At 35.7% G+C, this 18,406-nt stretch overlaps 1 non-coding gene across 1 annotated transcript; it reads right to left on the reverse strand.

Annotated features, from left to right (window-relative positions):
* Window positions 1-669: 669 nt before the first annotated feature.
* On the reverse strand, window positions 670-776 carry LOC128929818 (U6 spliceosomal RNA). Its single transcript, XR_008476981.1, has one exon. It is a non-coding gene; the product is annotated as a U6 spliceosomal RNA (small nuclear RNA).
* Between the last annotated feature and the right edge of the window lie 17,630 nt (window positions 777-18,406).

Below are 18,406 nucleotides of genomic sequence, written 5' to 3' on the forward strand. Positions count from 1 at the left end.
TGTGCCATTCATTGGGTCTCCTCTCTTTATACACATTCTTCCAGTTTCAAGAGTTTAAATACCATTCTTATACTGATGATACAGATTACAGGAGTGAGCTGCCACACAGCCTTAATTTTATTTATTTTTAAGACAGGGTTTCACCATGTTGCTCAGGCCGTTCTTGAACTCACAACCTCAGGTGATCCACCAGCCTTGGTCTCCAAAATGCTTGGATTACAGGAGTGAACCACCATGCCTGGCCAACTTTATTTTTACAAATCAGAGAGATTGGGCCGAGCGCTGTGGCTCACGCCAGTAATCCTAACACTTTGGGAGGTCAAGGTGGGCAGATCACCTGAGGTCAGGAGTTCAAGATCAGCCTGGCCATGATGGTGAATTCCCATCTTATTTTAAAAAAATCACACAGATCAGTGTTATAATTGCAAAAACGAGGTGCTGGATAATTCCCCCCACCCCATTTTTTTTATGAGTTAGAGTTTCCCTCTTGTCACCCAGGCTGCAGTGCAATGGTGCAATCTTGGCTCATTGCAACCTCTGCCTCCTTGGTTCAGGCAATTCTCCTGCCTCAGCCTCCCAAGTAGCTGGGATTACAGGTGTCCACCACCATGCCCAGCTAATTTTTTTTACCTTAAATTTAAATTTATTTTTATTTGATTTTTATAAAACAAAAATAAGAAATGCTTCACAAATTTGCATGTCATCCTTGCACAGGGGCCATGCTAATCTTCTCTGTATCATTCCAACTTTAGTGTATGTGCTGCCAAAGTGAGCACATGCCCAGCTTATTTTTAAATTTATTTTATTTTTAATTTTTTATAGAGAACAGGTTTCACTATGTTGATTCTCTATGTTGAACCACTATGTTGAACTAGCCTCCAGGCTAGTCTCAAACCTCTGACCTCATGATCTGCCCACCTCAGCCTTCCAAAGTGCTAAAATTACAGGTGTGAGCCACCATGCCCAACTTAATTTTGTATTTATATTTCTAAAGATGGTGTTTCACCATGTTGGCCAGGCTGGTCATGAACTCCTTACCTCATATGATCTTCATGCTTTGGCTTTCCAAAGTACTGAGATTACAGGTGGGAGCCACCGTGCCTGGCCTTTTATTTTCACAAAACTAAAGTTTACCAACCACACTGTTATAGGAGCCTTTGGACACTCAGAAAAGGCTAACATTTTTTGCCAGGTGTGCAAAAGGACAAATGGGCAAGAGGACAAAGGGAATTGAGGATGTTGGTGGATTAGTGATTCAGGGTATTAACTACCTAGTCCAGACTTTAGAACTGAATGAGGCCAGAAGGGTGCTATTAGATCCAAACGAATGGCGGCAGCGTCAAAGCCTAAACTCTCTATGAGGTGGCACTAAAGTATGAAATAGCTAAAAGAACAGAGAAAAGTTAGGTATGGGAATTTTGGAGTTTGAGATTTCTGGTGTGAAATATACTAGAAAACAGGGTGTAAAGGCCAGGTGAAGTGGCTCACGGCTGTAATTCCATCACTTTGGGAGGCCGAGGCAGGAAGATCACAAGGTCAGGAGCTCAAGATCAGCCTTGCCAATGTGGTGAAACCCCATATCTACTAAAATTACAAAAATTAGCTAGGCATGGTGATGTATGCCTGTAATCCCAGCTACTTGAGAGGCTGAGGCAGGAGAATTCTTTGAACTAAGACCCAGGAGGTGGAGGTTGCAGTGAGCTGGGATCACACCACTGCACTCCAGCCTGGACTACAGAGCAAGACTCTATCTCAAAAACAAAACAAAACAAAAAACCAAGGTCTATATGTTGGCTGTAAAGGGGTGAAGGTCAGTGAGTTTCACAAAGTTCAAGAACTCTAAGACTTGGGTGGGTGTCAGATGGTTTACTCATGAATTATAAAAGCCATTTCAATATCAAAATTTTTGATAAAATCTGAGGAGTGACCGGGGTAGTGGCAGATAACTATGATCTGAAGTTCCTTGATCATTTTCCATACTCTTATTTGACCTCTAACTTATTAATTGTCATTCTCATGTCAACTAGTTTTATCTTCTTGTCTTCATTTCCTTCTTTGTCCCAGTTAATCAAATTGCTCTAAAAAAAAAAAAAAACCTAAATGACCTTAGTCCTCTGACTCAAGTCACATATGAGAAAACAGTCACCCTTAATCAGGCACTGTAGCTCATGCCTGTAATCTCAGCTACCCGGGAAGCTGAGGCAGGAGAATCACTTTAACCCAGGTGGAGGTTGCATGAGCCGAGATTGTGCCACTGCACTTCAGCCTGAGCAACAGAGCAAGACCCTATAACAATAACAAATCACCCTTCCAGGAACATAATCACATTTGTAGAGGAAAATCATGTTTGGAGGGGATGTTTAGAGATACATTGACAAGTTGCAGAATGCACTGAACCCATTAACTACTATAATGGATTTCCCATTCAGTCTCAAAACATTTCCAGAGGTTGGTAATTTCTTTATTGATTATTTTTTCTTAAATAAAATCAATTAACATCCATTTTATCCTATGTACAGCAGGGTAAAAATAAAATGTATAAAAACTCCTTTGCACTCCCCTCATTTAGTTCTACTCCACAGAATTAACAATTGTTAGTATTTTCTTGTTTATCCTTACAGAATTCAATTTATTAGTAAGAATGATGTCATATAAAACTCATTAGCCAGGTGCAATGGCTCCTGCATGTAATCACAGCATTTCTGGAGGACAAGGTGGGAAAATTGCTTGAGGGCAGGAGTTCAAGACCAACCTCAGCAACACAGAAACCCCATCTGTAAAAAAATTAAAACAAAAAAGCTTTCACAACACAGTCTCTCTCTCTCTCTCTCTCTATATATATATATATACATACATATATATATACGTATATGTATATATATACGTATATATATATGTATGTATATATATATATTTTTTTTTTCAGATGAATTTTCTCTCTTGTTTCCTGGGCTGGAGTGCAATGGCATGACCTCAGCTCACTGCAACCTCCACCTCCTGGGTTCAAGCAATTCTCCTGCCTCATCCTCCCAAGAAGGTAAAATTACAGGTGGCCGTGACCACAAGCAGATAATTTTCTTTTTTGTATTTTTAGCAGAGACGGGGTTTTTCCATGTCAGCCAGGCTAGCCTTAAACTCCTGACCTCAGGTGGTCTACCTGCCTGAGGTCAGGAGCCCTTCACTCGGTTGCAGTCTATATATTTAATATATACATCAAAATATGTTAAATCTGGAAAACAATTTTCACTGAAGGACAAAGTAATCTTTCTAACATACATTTTAAAATTTCAAAGGGATAAGAAAGTTATGGATGCAAAAATGGTGAAAGAATATTAGAAACACCGTCATGCTGGGCTGGGCATGGTAATGTGCACTTGTTTTTTTGTTTTTGAGATGGAGTGTCCCTCTGTTCCCCAGGCTGGAGTGCAGTGGTGTGATCTCAGCTCACTGCAACCCCTGCCTCTGGGTTCAATGATTCTCCTTCCTCAGTCTCAAGTAAATGGGACTACATGCATGTGCCACCATGCCTAGCTATGCCCAACTAATTATTTTGTATTTTTATTAGACACAGGGTTTCTCCATGTTAGCCAGGATGGTCTTGATCTCCGGACCTTGTGGTCTGCCCACCTCAGCCTCCCAAAGTGCTGGGATAACAGGTATGAGCCACCTCATCCAGCAACAAACAGTTAATGTGCACTTGTAATGCCAGCTACTCAGGAGGCTGAGGTTAAAGGATCACTGTAATCCAGGAGTTTGAGACCCCCTTCTAAAAAAAAAAAAAAGGCCAGGTGCGGTGGCTCACGCCTGTAATCCCAGCACTTTGAGAGGCCAAGATGGGTGGATCACCTGAGGTCAGGAGTTCGAGACCAGCCTGGGCAACATGGTGACACCCCATCTCTATAAAAAATAAAATAACTATCACAGCAAGATTTCAATAGAGTACACTAAGAGTGTACAAACACTAAATATGACACAAATTGATAGAGCCTTGACTATGTCTCAAGTTATAACTGAAAATACACAGCTAATGAAACTAACACATGAGAGCACAAATTCAGGCTCTTATATTCAGGAACTGTTGTTTATTGATGGAATCATGTTATTTCCCAGCAATTCAGTTTCCTCATTTATAATTTAGAGTAATGATTGCTGGAAAATGCAGTCTCATTCCTGCAGTCTTTTAATCCCCATTGGCCACATAAGAATAGATCATAGGAGGCAACACAGCATATCTACAACCATACAATCTGATAAACCTGACAAAAACAAGACATGGGGAAAGGATTCCTTGTTTAATAAATGGTGTTGGGAAAACTGGCTAGCCATGTGCAGAAAGCAGAAAATGGACCCCTTCCTGACACCTTACACTAAAATGAACTCCAGATGGATTAAAGACTTAAACATAAGACCTCGCAGCATAAAAACCCTAGAAGAAAATCTAGGCAAAACCATTCAGGACATAGGAGTAGGCAATAACTTCATGACCAAAACACCAAAAGCACTGGCAACAAAAGCCAAAATAGACAAATGGGACCCAATCAAACTCCACAGCTTCTGCACAGTCTGTTTCTTTCTAAAGAAACAGTCATTAGAGTGAATTGGCAACCAACAGAATGGGAAAAATTTTTTGCAGTTTACCCATCTGACAAAGGGCTGATATCCAGAATTTACAAAGAACTCAAACGGATTTACAAGAAAAAAACAAACAAGCCCATTCAAAAGTGGGCAAAGGATATGAATGGACACTTTACAAAAGAAGACATACATGAGGCCAACAAACATGAAAAAATGTTCATCATCACTGGTCATTAGAGACATGCAAATCAAAACTACATTAAGATACCATCTCACACCAGTTAGAATGGTGATCATTAAAAAATCTGGAGACAACAGATGCTGGAGAGAATGTGGAGAAATAGGAACACTTTTACACTGCTGGTGGGAGTGTAAATTAGTTCAACCATTGTGGAAGACAGTGTGGCGATTCCTCAAGGACCTAGAAATAGAAATTCCATTTGACCCAGCAATCCCATCACTGGGTATGTACTCAAAGGACTATAAATCATTCTACAATAAGGACACATGCACACGAATGTTTATTGCAGCACTGTTTACAATAGCAAAGACCTGGAATTAACCCAAATGCCCATCGATGATAGACTGGACAAGGAAAACGTGGCACATACACACCATGGAATATTATGCAGCAATCAAAAACGATGAGTTCATGTCCTTTGTAGGGACATGAATGAACCTGGAGAACATCATTCTCAGCAAACTGACACAAGAACAGAAAATAAAATATTGCATGTTTTCACTCATAGGCGGGTGTTGAACAATGAGAACTCATGGACACAGGGAGGGGAGCACTACACACTGGAATCTGTTAGGGGGAATGGGGAGGGACAGCAGGGGGTGGGGAGTTGAGGAGAGATAGCCTGGGGAGAAATGCCAGATATAGGTGAAGGGGAGGTAGGCAGCAAATCACACTGCCATGTGTGTACCTATGCAACTATCTTGCATGTTCTTCAAATGTACCCCAAAACCTAAAATGCAATAAAAAAAGAAAAAGAAAGAAAGCACAGGGTCCCATGGGATATAAAATTATGAATATCATGATGTAGAATGTTAGCAAAAGAATGTATATAATGTTGCATTTTATTGTCTAGGCAAGGAAATGATGCCATTGAAGCTGTGAGAAAGAAGAAACTGCTACTTCCATTTCTGTTTCCCATGCTTAATTGTGAGTGCTTTGAGATCAAAGTGTATATATTGTTTTGCTATGTAGGCATAGTACATTCCCTCACATATAGTAGTAGTGAATACATGATTATTTAATTGAATTGAATTTGTAAAAGAAGCTTTGATTTAAAAATTGACAAAACTTCCACAGTTTATAAAAAATACCATTTTGAATACTGAAAATAGGTTAAAGCCACAGTATCCACATTTTCTTTCATAACCAGATACTAGTGAGGCAATGGAAATTTCTTTCTGTAATGAGTCACAATGATTTCTATTTTGGGGCAGAAGTTGTTCACTGACAGCCTAGAATTTCTCACTGAAATCTCTCCAAAACCATGTATTTTAAGCTGTTTCAGAGAATATTAAATAAAGGAATCAAAAATAGAAAGGATAACACAGAAAAGAATTGCATGATACATTGTGTTAATCTTTTCAATGCATGAAATGTAATAGAGATAGAAAGACAAAAAGTCACTGATAACATTTAAAGAAAACCAAGTGAGGACCATAGTGTGAGTATATTTAAATTTCCTAAATACAAAAGGAAAACAATAACCTATCATAAGGACAAATTCTTTTTTGTTCTGTTTCTGCTTTTAAATATAGCATGTGGCATGTTCTGCAGTAACATGAGACTTAAAAGTAATACAGGGCTTGAAATAGAGCTTTACACTTTGCCCAGTGAAGAAATGTGTGTGTTGCCATGAGTTTTTTCTTAGTATATATTAGCAATATTTTTACAATGCAGGTTAAACCAATGTTTCACTAATGTACAAAAAATAAATGTATTTATCAAAGGCAACTATTGTATAGCATCAAGAGAATTTCACTATAAAAAATTAAATTATATTGGTGCACTTCATTTCATTCTAGTAATTATTGCCTTAATGGAACTAAGACACATTTTTTTGAAAAAATTTATTAACATTTATTTATTTATTTATTTTTATTTTTGAGATGGAGTCTCGCTCTGTCCCCCAGGCTGGAGTGCAGTGGTGTGATCTCAGCTCATGGCAATCTGTACTTTTGAGTTTTAAAGCAATTCTCCTGACTCAGTCTCCTGAATAGCTGGGATTACGTGTGCCTGCTACCATATCTGCCTAATTTTTGTATTTTTAGTAGTGAGAGAGTTTCACCATGTTGGCAGGGCTGGTCTTAAGCTCCTGACCTCAAGTGATCCACTCCCCTCAACCTCTGAAAGTGCTGGGATTACAGGTGTGAGCCATCATGCTTGGCATTAACTTTAAAAGCTTATCTTTATTGTCATAATTCTAAAATTGAATACTTGTAAAGATAGATAGATCTTCAAATTCAGGGTTAAAATGTCCTGTAAAACTTAAACCATGTTTTTCTTTCTAAAACATTATTTTCATTTTTCTGGTAGCAAATTCTGTTTTTGTTTCAAAATATGCTTTGTAATAAAAGCTGTAAAAAATCTTTAACAAAATACCTAGGGATATAACTAACAAGGGATGTGAAGGACCTCTTCAATTAGAACTACAAACCACTGCTGAAGGAAATAAGAGAGTACACAAACAGATGGGAAAACATCCCATATTCATGAATCAATATCATGAAACTGGCCATACAGGCCAAAGTAATTTATAGATTCAATGCTATCCCATCAAGCTATCAATGACTTTCTTCACAGAATTGGAACAAACCACCTTAAACTTCATATGGAATCAAAAAGAGCCTGTATAGCCAAGACAATCCTAAGCAAAACAACAACAACAACAAAACAAAACAACAACAAAAACAAGCTGAAGGCATCATGCTACCTGACTGCAAACTATACTACAAGGCTGCAGTAATCAAAACAGCATGGTACTGATACCAAAACAGAGATATAGATCAATAGAACAGAATAGAGGCCTCAGAAATAATGCCACACATCTACAACCATCTAATCTTTAACAAATCTGACAAAAACAAGCAATGGGGAAAGGATTTTCTATTTAACAAATGGTGTTAAAAAAACTGGCAAGCCATATGCAGAAAGCCGAAACTGGGTCTCTCCCTTACACCTTAGACAAAAATTAACTCTAGGTGGATTAAAGATTTAAACATCAACACTCTAGAAGAAAACCTAGGCAATACCATTCAGGACAAAGAAATGAGCAAGGACTTCATGACTAAAACACCAAAAGCAATGGCAACAAAAGCCAAAATAGACAAATGGGATCTAATTAAACTTAAGAATTTCTGCACAGCAAAAGAAACTCTCAATAGAATGAACCAGCAGACAACAGAATGGGAAAAAATGTTTCCAATCTACCCATCTGACAAAGGGCTAATATCAAAACTCTATGGAGAACTTAAACATATTTCCAAGAAAATAGAACCCATCAAAAAATGAGCAAAGGATATGAACAGACACTTTTCAAAAGAAGACATTTACTCAGCCAACAAACACGAAAAAATGCTCATCATCACTGGTCATTAGAGAAATGCAAATCAAAACAAGATTGAGATACCACCTCATGCCAGTTGGAATGGTGATCATTAAAAAGTCAGGAGACAATACATGCTGGAGAGGATTTGGAGAAATAGGAACGTTTTTACACTGTTGGTGGGAGTGTAAATTAGTTTGACCATTGTGGAAAACAGTGTGACAATTCCTCAAGGATCTAGAACTAGAAATACCATGTGACTCAGCAATCCCATTACTGGGTATATACCCAAAGAATTATAAATCCTTCTATTATAAAGACACATGCACACATGTTTATTACGGCACTGTTCACAATAGAAAAGACTTGGAACCAACCCAAATGCCCATAAATTATAGATGGGATAAAGCAAATATGATACATATACATCATGGAATACTATGCAGCCATAAAAAGGCTGAGTTCTTGTCCTTTTCAGGACATGGATAAAACTGGAAACTATTATTCTCAGCAAACTGACACAAAACAGAAAACCAAACACCGCATGTTCTCACTCATAAGTGGGTGTTGAGCAATAAGAACATATGGACACAGGGAGGGGAACATCACACACAAGGGCCTGGGGGGTCAGGATCTTTGGGAGAAATAGTGGGGCAGGGGGTTTGGGGAGGGATAGCATTAGGTGAAATACCTAATGTAGATGATGGGGCAATGGATGCAGCAAATCACCACCATCACACGTGTATATCTATATAAAAAACCTGCACGAACTACACATGTACCCCACAATATAAAGTATAATTAAAAAGAACAATCACTTCTTTGCTTTTTTGCTAAGATTAAGTATAGGAATCAACATATTCAAACAACTCCATTATGTATGTTTGTTTAGATATATGCATATACATGTAATTTTATTTAAGTAACAAAACAACAGATTCTATAGAATCATAGGGTAAAAGAAAAGTATTTTTAGAAATCTTCTAAAATAATCTTTTTATTTTATAGGAAATCAAGTGAGGCTTAGAGTGATAAAATATCAAAATAAATGGATTTATTTAAAACTATTTTCATTTTCAGAATATACATTTACATTCCCCTGTTTTCATGCTGCTGATAAAGACATACCTGAGACTAGGAAGAAAAGGAGGTTTAATTGGACCTGCAGTTACACATGATTGGGGAGGCCTCAGAACCACGGCATGAGGCAAAAGGCACTTCTTACATGGCAGTGGCAAGAGAAAATGAGGAAGATTCAAAAGTGGAAACTCCTGATAAAAACCATTGAATATTGTGAGACTTATTTCACTATTATGAAAACAGTATGGGGAAAACCACAGCACAATTCAAATTATCTCCCACTGGATCCCTCCCATAATATGTGGGAATTATGAGTACAATTCAAAGTGAGGTTTTGGTGGGGACACAGGGTCATACCATATCAAAATTCATGTACCAGCTGATACTTTTGAAGAAAAAATGATTCTAAATGAAAATATACACATAAATTAATGAGTTAGTGAATGAGTAAATGCTTGATGGAAGAAAGATGATTTAGGCTCATATGTGGTGTATGTTCATCGTATCTTCTAGCAGCAGGCATTTTGCTAAAGCTTAAGCAACTTATGGTGTCCCTGCCTAAATGCATTTAGGAAACAAGAATTGCCATTAGTCAATTTTCATAACAGATTTTGAGCCTATTTCAATGCCGAGGTAAAAAATAGAAACACTATATCCAAATGCTGGGAGAAACCTGAGGTCACTTATTCTAGACTGATGGTTTTGCTGTTGAAGCTGGAGCCCAGCAAAGTTAAATAACTTAAGTACAATCACACAGCTAATAGGGCAGAGAATGGGAGTGCTTGCCTTTTTCTAGTTCAGTGTTCTTGTCACTATCCAACACTGTAAATAAAAACTGAAAAGCTCTCACTTTTTTTCCATTTAAAAAAAATTTTTTTATTTAAGCCAAAATCACTTAAAAAATAAATTAAAAATGGTCTTTAATAATGGGCATCTAACTAAAAGCAGTTTAGCTGAAGCTGTGATTGGAGTTAAACTCAACTCAAATATACATAACTACCATTTTTACTATTGAGCTTTTGCTGTATGTAAACACACATCTGAGTGCCTTATAACTTTACCCTTATTATTTTATTTAGACCTCACTCTAACCCTATAAAATTAGTTCTCTATTAGCACCATTCTTTAGGTAAAAGAAAATGATAGTGGTGGGAAGTTCAGTGGTTTATCTAAAGTCACAGTAAACAGAAGGCTAGCATATGGTTAATAGTGCCCACTACTTCCAGAAGACTTTAAGACGTTTCCTTTTTGAAGCTAGCTTGGTCATCATGCCCCAGATTACATGTTTCTCACCCTGATTGATCCTATTTTTAGCACAGCTCTAAAAAGGAATGCTTGGGTGGCAGCTAATGCCAGATTACTGACACCTATTTGGCAATTATACATATTCTTGACATAGTTCAAATATACTGTTATAGAATATTACATTTTAAGGTAAATTCATATATTTTTATTATTTTAGACAAAATGTGCTCACTTAGTTCAATGTAAGGGAAATTTAAAAGTTTTATAAGCTGGTTGTTGACTTATTGGGCCTCACAGAGCTCTTAGAAAACACCATTGAAATAAGCTAAGTGTAAATATACTGGAAACATATGAATTAAATTTCCCTTGAAGTGTAGTGGGTTTAAAAATTGGGAGGAAAGTGTTTGGCCAAACCATTTTATGTTTTGCCAAACCCCAAGTGTCTGAACAAATAGTTTTAAACATTTTATTGAAGCAAAATACTACTGAAGATACACATAACTTAAAAACTTCTATTTATTTTTTGACTCATAACCCATATTATATTGGTGAAAATTAAAGAATTTTGGGACAATACATCAAACTATTTAGAGTATTATTGTAAATTGTTTGATAATTTAGCAGTGGTTAAGGATTGTCCAAAGTGTCTTCTATTCAATCTAATATCCATAGAACAGCATACCTATAAGGTTAGTTTTTCCATAAGAGAAAAATCAGAGACAATGATTTTAGAAAACAAAAACCTAGTTCTCAAATGACTCTAATAATTGTAAATGTAGCTTGAATTGCATAAATGGATAATGAAACAATTTTGAGACTTACCTGGCCACAACAGAATATTGATCTCTGTGTGTGTGTGTGTGTGTGTGTGTGTGTGTATTATTTAGTCAAATTAGAACCAAAGCACATAAAACATGATCAGTAATACTCTACTTCCTTCCAGTGAATAAGCCCCAATTTTTAAGTACTCTGATGGGAAAATATTTATAAAACTAGCTTCTATAATTGTGAGTGGGCATAACCTACCAAATCCACACTTCTGCTGGGTGATCCATTACTCCTTCACTCCTCTGCAGCTTAATGAACCTATGTTTGCCTTGTGTCTACTTTTAAAAATTAAATATCTCAGAGTGTTAGGTTATTGTTACCTAATTCCTTAGTAAGAACTGTTTGAAAACTATTGGTGGGTGGACTGACAGCTGACTGGAAACAAGGCTCTGTGGGACTAGACTCTGGCCCAAGAATCAGATGAAAAATGTCTGGGCCATGTAAAAACTCTCTTTCAAAGTTATGCAGCATGAAAAGGCTTGCCTGGCTCTTTTAGTCAGAAATTCATAAAAATTTCTTCACGTGTGCATCTTGGGCTCTTTATGGGGCATAGTACTTTCCCATGAGCACATCAGGATACATGCTAGACTATTCTTCCCTAACTCTGCTCTTAGGCAGCAAATTTATTCTTCTTTTGTTTCTCAGATTAAACATTACTTACAAGGAAACAATTAAGACCACTCTAGCTAAAAGCAGTTCCCAGTGGTTTCAGTTAGCTTCTATTTTATCTGCTTTTTCTTTCTTTCTTTTTTTTTTTTTTTTTTTTTTTTTTGAGACGGAGTTTCGCTCTTGTTACCCAGGCTGGAGTGCAATGGCGCAATCTCGGCTCACCGCAACCTCCGCCCCCTGGGTTCAGGCAATTCTCCTGCCTCAGCCTCCTGAGTAGCTGGGATTACAGGCACGCGCCACCGTGCCCAGCTAACTTTTTGTAATTTTTAGTAGAGACGGGGTTTCACCATGTTGACCAGGATGGTCTCGATCTGTTGACCTCGTGATCCACCCGCCTCGGCCTCCCAAAGTGCTGGGATTACAGGCTTGAGCCACCGCGCCCGGCCTGCTTTTTTTTTCTTTAATGGCACTTAACAGAATTTTGAATTAATATGTTTATTATTTGTTTAAAAATTTTAAATTTATGTCATCCACCAGAGGAGTTCTATGGAGAAGGGTAATGTCAGTCAAGTTCAGCACTGCCTCCCTGGTGCCTAAAGTTGTGCTTGGCATTGAAAAAATATGTTTGAATGAATGAGTAATTGTCTGATGGAAGAAAGGTGAGACGGCTCCTATGTGGTATAAATTCATTGTACTTAGCAACTGCAAGCATCTTGCTGAAGCATAAGCAAATTATGGGGTTCCTGCCAAGCAGAACATTAGCAAGTGAACTTTGCATGAACTAAGCCAATGGCCACTGTTGTAGCACCATATTCTATTTCTTTACTGAGGGTATGAGCTTAAATAAATGTATTTCCTGGATGGCATTTCAAGAAGGTTTGGAAATTTCCCCATAAACTGTTGATCAGATTTAAATACATGATCAGTAATACCCGGAGAGAAGCAGATTGAGGAAGAGGCTCCAGTTCTAAAGGTCTGAGATTCTGTAGTTCAGTAAAGTACCTTTAGCCTTCCATGTGGTCAGGCAGCTGAGTGGAAATGAAGGGATGATGGAGCAGGGTGTAATGCTTCCTGTAAAACTGATTGCATATTCTTTCACCTTGGAAAAGACTGACAAACATCTCTACTGACCTGTAATCAGTTCATTTCCTAGGCAAGGACTTCATAGAAAACAGTGGCCCAAAATCACCGAGTTTCAGTGGAGTCCTCTTGCCATGAGAAAAACTCTGATTATTTTCTAGGCAGACACATGAGATTTATTTGGACATTCAAGCCACTGAAAAACAAATTCTCAGGACTTTTCTATTTACCTTCATCAAGCTCTGTCTTTTAACATCTTTTATATTTCACCCCAATTTTAAAGCAGTCTCTTATGTCCTCCTCTCCTGCCCCACATATTATTTTAGGCTCTGCCATGTGCCCAGACATAGGAAATACTGTAGTAAACTTGACAAGTTTCCTTTTCTCATGGAATGTATACCCTTTTTTGTGAACTTCGACAACCTAGCACCTTATTCATGAGAGGAAAATCTCAAAGCAGGCGGGCTGTTTTATGATTTCCCTACCTTTCAGGTCCATCCTTATACTTCTTATTTTGAGAGGAATATATGAAAATGAGGGATCTTGGAGGCTGAATTCCTGCACAGAAGTTGGTGTCATTTTCCTGTTGCTATAAAGAAAAAAACCCGATGGGTAATGAGTGGGAGGGTGGCAGGCATAATGACTCTGTGAAGTGTTAGAAGGAAAGTACAAGTTGGCAAAGAAGAAAGAATCCTCTCCAGACTTGGCTGGTCGGCTGCTGAAACTGTCTTGGGTTTTCTACCAGCATATCTGCCTCTCACTTGCTTCTAGGCTCATTTTTAGACCCTCACAGTTCCTCATATTTGGTGTCCATTTATAATGATGAGTTAGAAATCCAAATCTTGGTCTGTTTCTAGACAATAACCTTATAATTTCAAATTGGACTGCAACTGGCTCATAGCTTCTCTATTTTCCCAATTTATGTTTTGAGATGAACGAAATCACATTGGTAAATAAAAGGAGAGGTCAACGGTTTAAAGGGATAAGAACCCTCAATGACTTTTCTTAATTAGCAGAAGTTGTAGTGGACACTAAGTACCAGTTAAGATTAAAAAACACTTGTTCAGCCAATAAAAGTCCCTTTTTATTAGAGATATTTACCAAATCTTTAATACTTTGGATGGGTGCTCAATTTATAGGGCAGATTAGGTTAACATTAAAATCAAAGTTAAATATCATCAAATTATTTGAGGCCTCACACACATACTTCTTCCTTTTTGGTAAAGTGAGGTGGATGTACTAAAAGGTAAAATATTTACAAATAAGTTATCTTTAGAGTCCTATATACTCATTCTTTACTTATTATTATTTGTAACTTGTATAATTTTTTTTTCCTGGAGTGAAATAATGTTGCCACATTAAAAATATAACATAAGGGAATTATGAAATTGAAATCTGGTCTATTAGACAGGTCTGCAGAGATATATTGAGTATTTATTTAAATTAATTTAATGTATTTTATTAATAACATAATCCTGTCTGGGGAACTACCTTTTTTCACTTTTATTTTAGGTTTAGGGGTATATGTGGAGGGAACCACGTTTTTCCTCTGCTCAGATTTCCAAGTGAAAGAACTCTCTGGCTTAGAGCAATAAGTAGTTCCTTTCCCATTACTCACTTACAAGCTCATCTCCATAGGCAGAGGACTAAATTACTTGCAAAATTTGATAGAAGGAATTATGTACATTATTCTTCCTTTTCCTATTTTGTGGCAGCCTCAAAAATCACGTATTTTGTGCTGTCAGTATGAAGCTTGCTGGGAGAAGCCTGGACTTTTTTACATCTGTGCAAGTATGTTTAATTCTGGTTTGAAGTGTTTGCAAGCCCTTTATGGTGTAAATTTAAATCAAATTCTTTCAATAGCCTTTCAGTAATAAACCTGATATTTTCATCTCAGTGTCTCTGTGTTTTGTGCTTCCTATTTCGATTAATTCCTAACTCAAGAGGAGAAGAAAGATGTTACTCAAATTCAAAATCCCAATACACAAAAAAATTGTTTTAATTTTCCTTTACAATGTACAATACCTATTTTATATATTAATCTAATCCAAATATGTAAACACTAAAATGCATATGTGTCTGTGTGTGCCTGCACATGTATCCACACATTTAGAAATCCTCATAAAAGCTTTCTGTAAAGAAATTTTTTCCCACATTGAATCAACTCTCATTGGACAATAAAGTATGTTTTTATTATGATTAAAACTTGGTTTTCATAGATTTAGGCTATGAATAACTTAAAAGTAACTTTCTCATGAAAGTTATAATTTTTCTCATGGCAATCAATTTACTACTGCGTAGAAGCTATAGAGTTAATGGAATTCAGGAACTTATTGTCTGTCCAACAGAATACTTTTGAGTTAAAAATGATGACTAGGAGTATATTTAATGAGTTAAGTTGGAAATATAAATATGGTTCCTTCTATATAATAAATAAAAAGACTATTTCAGCTTCAACCTTTTACTTTTACAATAGTTTGGAATATTTTTATAGTAATGAGTCAATGTAGTTAAACCATACTAAGGTGAAAAGATGAATGTAACAAATAAAATTATGCTTAAGAACTTCAAAGGGACAATTGATTCTCCAATATAATCTTCATCCTTTGTAAATTAATTTAATTAATTGAAGCTACTCAAATTATTTTACTTAATTGAATTTATAAATATTCTTAATTTTCAAAAGTTAACATTATATTGAAGCAGTTTAATTTGAAAATATTTTTAAAAAAGAATCTGGGTCTACAATTGTTTAGAAATTGTTTTGAAACAATTGTTTTGAAGTTATTAGGCCTTAAAGACCTGTATTTCTTATTTCTCCATTATAATTTTTCTCATGGCAATCAATTTACTAATGTGTAGAAGCTATAGAGTTGATGGAATTTATAAACTCATTGTCTGTCCAACAGAATACTTTGAATTAAAAATGATGACAAGGAGGTATATTTAATGAGTCAAGTTGGAAATATAAATATGCTTCCTTCTCTATAATAAATAAAAAGAATATTTCAGGCTTTAACCTTTAACTTTTAGCAGCATGTATCTCATTGGTTGTTCTCATTTTGTATTCTTTTTTGCCTATGTCAATGAAATTGTGCCCTTTTTTTCTTTTACATCTCTGGTATCTCTTAAGTCATCTACTTTATAGGTGTGTCTTCTGCTCTCTGGTTATTAAATGTTTATGTTTCTCAAGGAACAGCCCTACATCTCCTTTCTACTCAATATGCATTGTCTCCCTAGCTGTATGCATGCATTACTCATGAACTTCTCTAGCTTAGAAAGTTTGCATTTATATTGCTAATCTTAGTCTTTCATCTCAGGGCAGATGGATATAATTTCCCCTTGCTTGGTATTATCACTCATTTATATAAAGCCTCCTCACATGTCAGAATATCTCTACTATTCCTTCAGTTTCACAAATTAGAAATTGAAGGGTCAGCATCAACAACTTCATTTCCCTCAGTCTCTGTATTCAATCTTTTATCATGTCTCAGTAAATATGTCTTCTCTATCACAATAATCTATTTTCTTTTTCGTTGTAATCATCTCAGTCCAAGTCACATAATTTCAGCCATTATCAATTGTGACTTAACATGGCTATTATTATAAACATCTGACTATTTAAAATATGTATGTTAATTTCAGCAAAATGGGAAAAGAATCTAGGATAAAATTTTGGTTATGTAATGTTATATCATGATTTTAGTCAGAAAAATGGGGAGTACTAACTGAGTCATTTCTCTGGAGATGTTAGCATCTAATCAGAAGTACTATGCAACCATATGTAATATTTAAATCCTTTAACCTCTGGCTAATTGTTAAACTGCAGTAAGTTTGCCAAGATGAAGATATTTTGGTTATACTGAAAAACATAATAGATATTCTAATAAGACTCAAATTATTTTTAAGTGTGTGTATGGCATTCCTTGTAGAAACTGGTGACCTGTGAACGTTATTAAACAGTGGGAGAGAGCTTTGTATCTGAGTTAGATCTGAATTTAAATCCTAACTTTGGCTGCTTACTTTTGTATAACCTTGCATAGATTCTTTAAATACTTTCTACCTCAGTTTCCTCATCTGTAAAAGAGTACTAATAATATTTTCTCTTGGATTGTTAGAAGTATTAACTAAAATACAAGTCATGAAGCACTTACTTATTATGAGGTATGGCACCCAGAGCACCATGAGCAATGCTAAAATTACGTGTCATGAAAAATATTATTTTAAGTTTTCATTTTGTTTAAGCTGCACTGCAGACAGATTAGAACCTAATTTAATCCTAAATTACCTTAATTCTATTAAGAAAATCATTTGATATATGGTTTGCTTATTTAATATATGCTAATTAAAACTTATTGAGTATGTTCCTTTTATCTTAAAGTGCTTTAAATACTAGAAAAGAAGTAATTAGGCATGCCTTATAAATTAATTAATTAAACATATCTGGTACCTGTCTTTTACATAATTCTTAACAACCTGTCATAGCTCTGTAATAAGTTACTTTAAAAAGTACACCTCTAGTAATGAATGCTTATCTTTATAAACCCATAGTAGAACACCACTTGTGTCAATGTGAATTGTATACTAAATTTTAAATCATGTGAATTTTGAATTTGGAAATTTCAAGCCAAAAGAACCAATTAAATATAATTTGCCTTTTTGGATGGAAAAATCGTGCAATTGTTCTGCTCATATTTTTTTTTCTAAGTAGACTGTTTCATGCCCAATTTTCTTCATTCAACATGTTTTACAAAAAGCATATGGAAAAGCTTTTTTATAACTCCCATCAGGCATGTGGAGGTTGGTGAGAAAATAGAACATAAGAAAATATTTTAAATATATCAGGATGTGAAAGAGAAACTAAAGGCAGATTTTGCATGGCCTGACATATTTAGAAGTCAGGAAAACATTGGATCCAAAGCCATGATTATACTTTTGCTCAAATTACTAAATATAAATAAATTGTATAGCAATGTTTATTTTCTGTTTTCTATAATTTTCATGATCCAAAGAACAATTATTCGACTACCTTTTGAGAGAGGCTACTGAGTTTTAGTATATTTTAGGCATCTGCTAACATTGAAATGAAACAGAAAAAGCAAATACAGTTCTTCTGGAGCAAAAACTATATAATAAACATTTGGATTAGAAACTGAAAACCTTACAGTCATAGACATTCACACAAATAATACAATTTGAGAAAACAAAAAAAATCAGTATTTTTTCTTGTTCCCTCAGCATGGTGTCTGAACATGTGTCAAATAATGCTTATTTCTATACTTTCAAAAAAAAATAAGATTCCTAAGTTTAAACCACTGTATTAATAATTTGAAATCATTTACTCATTTAACTGTCATAGCATTATTATATACTGGTGAGGTCAAATGGATAGTTTTTAATTTTTCTCCTTAAGGAAATTGAGGCTT

This window comes from Callithrix jacchus, chromosome 15 (assembly GCF_049354715.1).
Source record: "Callithrix jacchus isolate 240 chromosome 15, calJac240_pri, whole genome shotgun sequence".
Taxonomy (NCBI): domain Eukaryota; kingdom Metazoa; phylum Chordata; class Mammalia; order Primates; family Cebidae; genus Callithrix; species Callithrix jacchus.